A 9,077-nucleotide genomic window follows, 5' to 3' on the forward strand; every position below is an offset into this window, starting at 1 on the left:
CCCGATATAAGGTAACGTCCTGTGGGCGGCGCTCAGTGAGCACTGATCTCTCTGGCTGGCGAAGTTCTCTGTTTATTAAAGCTTTTGTTTCCGAGTACACTCTCTCGTGTCTTTATTGAGGGTATATCAATTTAATAAACAGATTACGAAAGGATGGATAGCGGTCTCAAACGATAAAAGCTCGACCTGGACGCGTGTACGCCGGAAGCCAAAGAAATTTTTGAACCCTGGCTCTGGTGTTTTGAGGCCTACCTGGACTCCTCGTCGGTTCCGTCGCCGAGCCCCGCAAGCTGCGCCTACTCCACGCCAGGGTAAGCCACAGAATCTCCGCCCTGGTCGAGAAGGCGGCCGACTACAGTGCGGCGATCGAGATTCTGAGGAAGCGATTTGTAAAACCCATCAATGAGGTACATGCACGGCATCTGCTCTTTACTCACCGGCAGCGCTCAGGGGAATCGCTGGACAAGTACTTGGAAAAGCTCACTGTGCTCGCTAGAAACTATAACCATCAAGATGTGACTGCGGAGGTCCATATGAACCTACACATCCGTGATACCTATGTGTCCGGAATACGTTTGAAGTATATTAGGCAGCGACTCCTGGAAAACGGGGCGAAAGACTTGCAGGGAACGGTAACGCTCGCCACCTCCCTGGAGGTAGCCTACCAGAACCTCGGCACGTACACCGCGGACCCTGCGAGCCCCTCTCGGCCTTCCCTGCACTCGGCCACGCCACGGGCCTGTGCCACGTGAGGACCAGCCCAGACCGGGGGCACACCGTGCTTTTTCTGTGGGCAGGGCCAGCATCTACGACAGCGCTGTCCTGCCCGTTCCGTGACCTGTAGCGACTGCGGAAAGAAGGGACATTTTGCGAGGGTCTGCCTGACCAGGCCCAAGGCCCAGAAACAAAACACTCAACAGACCCAAAAATCAAGCACACAGGCCCGCAGGCCCCCAAACGCGGCTGTTCGCTGGCCGTATACGCCCCTTTCTGACGAGTCATCGGCCTCGTGCGAGTCATGGGGGTGGCCACCTTGGTGGCGGCCATCTTCTAAACCCGACATGTGCGATCGACGGGGACAGCCATTTTGTGACTCCGACTCGGCAGAAGAATCTGACCTCCCACAGCTGGGAGCAATCACCCTCGACCAGTCGCGGCCAAAGCAGCTGCAGAACTCCATGATGCTCGTCCAGATCAACGGGCCCGACACTCCCTGCCTCTTCGACTCCGGGAACACGGAGCACCCAGTAGCGGTAAGGCGCTGCTCCCTGCGCACCTATCCTGCATCCCAAACCATCGCCCTCACCTCTGGGTCCCATTCGGTCCAAATCAAAGAGTACTGTATTGCGAATCTCATGATCCAGGGCGCCGAGAACGCCCGTTTCAAGCTGTACATCCTCCTTCACTTCTGCTGCCCCCCCTGCTGCTCAGCCTGAATTTCCAATGTAGCCACCGAAGCCTGACCCTGAAGTTCGGCGGACCCTTGCCCCCCCCCTTACGGTATGCAGCCTCGCAACACTAAAAGTTGCACCCCCCCTCACTATTCGCGAACCTCACCCCCAACTGTAAGCCAGTCGCTACCAGGAGCCGGCGGTACAGTGCCCAAGATATAACTTTCATCAAGTCACAGGTCCAGCGTTTACTGAAAGAGGGGGTCATCGAGGCCAGCAACAGCCCCTGGAGGGCTCAAGTGGTGGTAGTCCGGTCCGGGAAAAAGAAACGGATGGTCATGGATTACAGCCAGACCATAAACTGCTTCACGCAGCTCGATGCGTACCCCCACCCCCACATATCAAAAATGGTCAACCGGATCGCGCAATACCGGGTATTCTCCACGGTTGCCCTAAAATCTGCCTACCACCAGCTCTCTATCCGCCTGGAAGACCGCCTCTGTACTGCCTTTGAAGTGGCCGGCCGGCTTTCCCACTTCCTTAGGGTCCCCTTCGGTGTTACTAATGGGATCTCCGTCTTCCAGAGGACGATGGACCAAATGGTGGACCAGTACGGCCTGCGGGCTACTTACCCGTACTTGGACAATGTCACCATCTGCGGCCATGATCAGCAGGACCATGACGCAAACCTCAAAGTTTCTCCAGACCACCCGGGCCCTCAACCTGACCTACAACAAAGAAAAATGCTTTTTCCACACAACCCGACTAGCCATCCTCGGGTACGTCGTGGAAAACGGGGTCCTAGGGCCCGACCCCCCCCCCTCTCAAGGAACTCCCCCTTCCCCATAGTCTCAAGGCCCTCAAACGGTGCTTGGGGCTTTTCTCCTATTATGCTCAGTGGGTCCCCAAATACACGGAGAAAGCCCGCCCACTCATAAAGACCACGATTTTTCCCCTTACGGCTGAGGCCCGCTTGGCCTTCAGCCGTATCAAGGCCACATCATCAAGGCCGCTATCACTCAGTGGACGAAATCATCCCTTTTCAGGTCAAGAGCGATGCATCAGACGTCGCCCTGGCTGCTACCCTCAATCAGACAGGCAGGCCAGTAGCATTCTTTTCCCGAACCCTCAATGCCTCCGAGATCCGGCACTCTGCAGTCGAGAAGGAGGCGCAAGCTATTGTGGAGGATGTGCGGCACTGGAGGCACTATCTGGCCGGTAGGAGGTCCACCTTTGTCACCGACCAACGGTCGGTTGCCTTCATGTTCGATAATGCACAGTGGGGCAAGATCAAAAACAACAAGATCTTGAGGTGGAGAATCGAGCTCTCCACCTACACGTACGATATTAAGTATCGTCCAGGGGAGCTCAACAAGCCCCCAGATGCCCTGTCCCGCGGCACGTGCGCCAACGTGCAGGAGGATCGCCTGCGGGCTATACACAATGACCTCTGTCACCCAGGGTCACCCGGCTCGCCCATTTCCTTAAGTCCCGCAACCTACCTTACTCCACTGAGGAGGTCAGGGCCATGACCAAGTCTTGCCAGATCTGTGCGGAGTGCAAACCGGACTTCTATCGACCAGGCAAGGCTCACCTAGTGAAGGCCTCTGGGCCCTTTGAGCGACTAAGCATGGACTTCAAAGGGCCCCTCCCGACCACCAACCGCAATACCTATTTCCTAACTATCATCGACGAGTTCTCCCGCTTTCCATTTGCTGTCCCCTGCCCCGACATGACCTCGGCCACCATTATAAAGGAACTGCACAGCATCTGTTTGGTTTTCCCAATTATATCATGAGCGATGAGCTGTGTCAATATCTGCTCATCAAGGGCATCGCCTCGAGCAGGACGACCAGCTACAACCCGTGGGGAAACGGGCAGGTGGATAGGGAGAACGCGACAGATTGGAAGGCTGTCCTTTTCGCCCGATGGTCGAGAAATCTCCCAACCACCAGCTGGCAGGAGGTCCTACCCGACACGCTCCACTCCATCAGGTTGCTCCGCTGCACGGCCACGAAGGAGACCCCTCACAATCGCTTGTTTCTCTTCCCCAGGAAGTACACCTCCGGGGCCTCGCTTCCACTTTGGCTGACGGCCCCAGGACCTGTTCTTCTCCGGAGGCATGTGAGGAGCCATGGTCGAGAGGGTCCAGCTGCTACATGCAAACCCCCAGTATGCCTACGTCACACACTCGGACGGACGGCAGGATACGGTTTCCCTGTGGGATCTGGCACCTGCTGGTTCCCCTATGGGCGCTTCCCCTCTCGCCAATGTTCCCCCTTGCACCCACACACGCCTGTCACAACTGACCGTGCCCCCCCCCCCTTCCTCCTCCTTCCTCCATGCCGGCGATGTCACCGCCACCCCCAACTACCCTCCCTACTCCTCAACCACCACCCCTGCTACCCTCCCTACTCCCCAACCCCGCACCACACAGAAGCTCCGACCACCGTGCTCCCGGATGTACCCCCATCAAAGACGTTTGTGTCTGCCGTACCACCGCCCGAGCTGGGAAGGTCGACAAGGATGATCAAGCCCCCAAAGAGAATGGACATCAAACCCCGCTTCACCCCGGACGGACCCTGTGTTCTTTTTTAAACAGGGGGTGAATGTGATGAATGGCAATGTGCCTTTAAGACCGATGAATGTAATGCCCCTTTAAGACCGGGTTTGGAACCCTGGGGGACTCCGCCTCTGGCTCCACCTCCCAGGGTTCCGGATATAAGGCAAACGTCCTGTGGGCGGCGCTCAGTGAGCACTCATCTCTCTGGTTGGCGAAGTTCTCTGTTTATTAAAGCCTTCGTTTATGAATACACTCTCTCGTGTCTTTATTGAGGGTACATCAGAACAGATAGCAGCGATTGCAATTTTACAATTTGCTGCCTGCACTTGGCATGATCGACCGAACTCTGCCTCTGTTCCGTGGTGGAACTGTGGAGTGCTCGGAGGGCTGCCTTCAAATCATCGCCTTGTTTCCTCAATTGTTCTACCTGGTTCTCTGTCTCTTCTCTTACCATTACAGCACGTTGCGTGTCTTGGTCGGCTTTATCATACTGAATCTGGAAGCAGCTGAGGTGGGCGAGACAAGATTGGTGTGCCCTCTTGACATCATCCATCTCCTTGTCCTTCGCCGCTAGCTGCTCCTGGAGCTGCACATTTAATCTCTCTCTGTCACTAATGTCTCCCTCTCTACTTCTCTCCTTCTCCTCAAGCTGTCTATGGAGTGTACTCACGACCTCCCCTCTGCCTCGCAATTGTGCGAGACAGGACACGATTGCCATCAGCTTTTTGTGGATCTCGCTCAGGCTGTCCCACCAAGTCTGTCCTATGCTGCCAGGACCTGTTTCCCCATTTGCACAAAATTCCAACCATCCTTTCCCCTTTAGGTATCTCCTAAGCTCTTCTTCCCATATGGGACACTGTTCTGATCTGTCGGTCGCTCTTATGGATGCATAAGGCGTTCCATTGCCTTCATGACCATCCCTACAATTACTTCTGTCTCGACCGGAAATTTGAAACAAGGGGGAATAAAGCGGTGGTGCAAACACGGGTACGGCTCAAGCTATTTTCTGGTTTACGCAACTCCCGAAAGTTTCACACAAAAAAATCTAGCGAGTTTACCTTATATCCCTTTGTTAGTACGCATGCAAATTACACACTTGAAATTCTGGAGGTTTGATCGATACTGGTTTCGCTTGTGGTTTCTTTTACTTTGCCAATTTGGATTATAATTCAAACGCTTTTGTGGGTTCTCTCAGAGTGACACGGTCACTTCCGGGTCAAGTCCCGTCAGATATCATCAATAACTGTTGCCTTTTCTCTTCCTGTGGCTCTGTTCTAACTATGTCAATCAGTGAGTTTGCTCTTCTTTCTTTTGATATCTATGCTATAATGCTCAGAGTCGCCAGGTATCAAAGGAAACCACCACAAGGTTCAACCGGCTATCGATCAAAGAACCAAACACCAGTTTGTTAGTTCAAGGTCAAGGGTACTTTATTTACACACAATTAGTCACGCAACATACACTACTAGTTAACTACACCTATCGACTAAGACAACTTGTACTTAACTTCAGGCACCCGGCTTAGGCCAGAGGGAAATGAAATGAAAATGAAAATCGCTTATTGTCACGAGTAGGCTTCAATGAAGTTACTGTGAAAAGCCCCTAGTCGCCACATTCCGGCGCCTGTCCGGGGAGACTGGTACGGGAATCGAATTGAGCCGTGCTGCTGGCCTGCTTGGTCTGCTTTAAAAGCCAGCGATTTAGCTCAGTGAGACAGTGCCGTTGTTCGATTCTGGATCTACTTAGTGTGGAGAAGTAACTGCTGCTCAGCTAGGCTCATCCATCTGCTAGCGGGCGTTAATCTTGGACTTGCTTCTGGTGGTGCTGAACTTGGAAATGGTCGTGGCCGGGCGCCAGGTCCAAGAGAGGACGAACATATGGCGGACTCTCTTCTTATACTTGGGGGTTTTCGCGCTCTTTCGGGAGGTCCTTCAGTTTGGACCCCACTAATTGGGTGATCCTTGATCACTCTGTTCCTAACCAATTAATGGGCAGGGGCTTGGATGGCTGGATGTGTCCCAAGCTGTCATTGACCCCGTTGTTTACGCTTCCCTTGGACAGGGAGTGGCTCCGAAATGTCTGGGATTGTCTTGGTTGCTCGAGTACCAGTCCTTTGTCTTGGTGAAGATGGGCCATCAAATGCTAATCGGCCCATCCAAATGCTAATTGGACGGAGTTGCGATACTGCCTGGGCTCCTTGCTTGAAAATATATATTTCAGGCTCTGAGCCTGCCTGAATCTTGCTTTGTCCATTTTACCCACTAGGCTTTGCGAGTTTCTCTGTTCCTGGTTGTAAGTGGCCATCCCGGATGGCAACACCACAACCTCTGCTTCCTTGCCTCAGACACCTAAAATAAATAAAATAGCAATTGATTAGCTACACGTTGATGTCATTTTTCAAACTTTTGAACTTCAATCCTTCATTACATGGGTGGCACGGTGGTACAGTGGTTAGCACTGTTGCTTCACAGTGCTCGGGACCCAGGTTCGACTCCCTGCTTGGGTCACTGTCTGTGCAGTGTCTGCACATTCTCCCTGCGTCTGCTTGGGTTCCGACCGGGTGCTCCGTGTTTTTTCCCACAAGTCCTGAAAGACATTCTTGTTAGGTAATTTGGACTTTCTGAATTCTTCCTCTGTGTACCTGAACAGGAATGTGGTGACTGGGTGATTTTCACAGTAACTTCATTGCAGTGTTAATGTAAGCCGAGAACAAAGAACAAAGAAAAGCACAGCACAGGAAAAGGCCCTTCTGCCCTCCAAGCCTGCGCCGACCATGCTGCCCGTCTGAACTAAAATCTTCTACACTTCCGGGGTCTGTATCCCTCTATCCCCACCCATGTGTTCCCATGTATTTGTCAAGATGCCCCTTAAACGTCACTATCGTCCCTGCTTCCACCACCTCCTCCGTCAGCGAGTTCCAGGCACCCACTACCCTCTATGTAAAAAACTTACCTCGTACATCTCCCCTAAACATTGCCCCCCCCCCCACCTTAAAGCTCTGCCCTCTAGTAATTGACCCCACTACCCTGGAAAAACGTCTCTGACTATCCACTCTGTCTATACCCCTCATAATTTTGTAGACCTCTATAAGATCGCCCCTCAACCTCCTTTGTTCCAGTGAGAACAAACCAAGTTTATTCAACCTCTCCTCATAGCTAATGCCCTCTATACCAGGGAACATCTCTATACCAGGTAAATCTCTTTTGCACCCTCTCTAAAGCCTCCACATCCTTCTGGTAATGTGGCGACAAGAATTGATCACTATACTCCAAGTATGGCCTAACTAAGGTTCGATACAGCTGCAACATGACTTGCCAATTTTTATACTCAATGCCCTGGACAATGAAGGCAAGCATGCCGTATGCCTTCTTGAATACCTTCTCCACCTGTGTTGTCCCTTTCAGTGACCTGTGGACCTGTACACCAAGATCTCTCTGACTGTCAATACCCTTGAGGGTTCTACCATTCACTGTATATTCCCCAACTGTATTAGACCTTCCAAAATTCATTACCTCACATTATGTTCCTTCCTACTTTCCTTATATTCCACATAGGCTTTGTCTGTTCCCAGCCGTCTCGCCCTGACAAATGCCTTATTTTTCTTTTTGACGAGGTCTACAATATCTCTTGTTATTCAAGGTTCCCGAAATTTGCCATATTTATCCTTCTTCCTCACAGGAACATGCCGATCCTGAATTCCTTTCAACTGACATTTAAAAGACTCCCACATGTCAGATATTGATTTACCCTCAAACATCCGCCCCCAATCTATGTTCTTCAGTTCCCGCCTAATATTATTATAATTAGCCTTCCCCCAATTTCGCACATTCACCCTCGGACCACTCTTTTCCTTGTCCACCAGCACTTTAAAACTTACTGAATTGTGGTCACTGTTCCCGAAATGCTCCCCTACAGAAACATGTACAACCTGGCCGGGTTAATTCCACAATACCAGGTCCAGTACAGCCCCTTCCCGACTCGGACTGTCTACATATTGTTTTAAGAAGCCCTCCTAGATGCTCCTTACAAACTCTGCCCCGTCCAAGCCCCTAGCACTAAGTGAATCCCAGTCAATATTGGGGAAATTAAAGTCTCCCATCAAAACAACCCTGTTGCTTTTACTCCTTTCCAAACTCTGTCTACCTATCTGCTCCTCTATCTCCCGCTGGCTGTTGGGAGGCTTGTAGTAAACCCCGAAAATTGTGACTGCACCCTACTTATTCCTGATATCTACCTATATGGCCTCGCTGCCCTCTGAGGTGTCCTCCCGCAGTATAGTTCTGATATTCTCCTTAACGAGTAGCGCAACTCCTCCACCCCTTTTACATCCCCCTCTATCCCACCTGAAACATCTGAATCCTGGAACGTTTAGCTGCCAATCTTGTCCTTCCCTCAACCAGGTCTCTGTAATGGCAGCAACATCATTGTTCCAAGTACTAATCCAAGCTCTAAGTTCATCTGCTTTACCCGTTATACTTCTTGCATTAAAACCTTTGCACTTCAGGCCACCAGTCCCGCTGTTTTCAGCAACATCTCCCTTTCAGCTCTTCCTCAGAGCCACGGTGGCCCTATTTCCTAGTTATCCCTCAATTTCTTCACCTTCTGACCTATTGCTTTGGTACCCACCCCCCTGCCATACTAGTTTAAACCATCCTGTGTGACACTAGCAAACCTCACGGCCAGGATATTTCTGCCACTCCAGTTTAGATGCAACCCGTCCTTCTTGTATAGGTCACACCTGCCCTGGAAGAGCTGCCAGTTGTCCAGATAACGGAAACCCTCCCTCCTACACCAGCTGTTTAGCCACGTGTTTAGCTGCTCTATCTTCCTATTTCTAGCCTCACTGGCACGTAGCACAGGGCATAATCCCGAGATTACAACCCTTGAGGTTCTGCCTTTTAACTTTCTGCCTAGCTCCCTGAACTCCTGCTGCAGGACCTCATGCCCCTTCCTGCCTATGTCGTTAGTACCAACATGTGCCATGACCTCTGCCTGTTTGCCCTACCCCTTCAGGATTCCCGCTATCCGTTCTGAGACATCCTGGACCCTGGCACCAGGGAGGCAACATACCATCCTGGAGTCTCTTTCACGTTCATAGAAGTTCCTATCTGTGCCCCTGACTA

This window comes from Scyliorhinus canicula, chromosome 19 (assembly GCF_902713615.1).
Source record: "Scyliorhinus canicula chromosome 19, sScyCan1.1, whole genome shotgun sequence".
Classification (NCBI taxonomy): domain Eukaryota; kingdom Metazoa; phylum Chordata; class Chondrichthyes; order Carcharhiniformes; family Scyliorhinidae; genus Scyliorhinus; species Scyliorhinus canicula.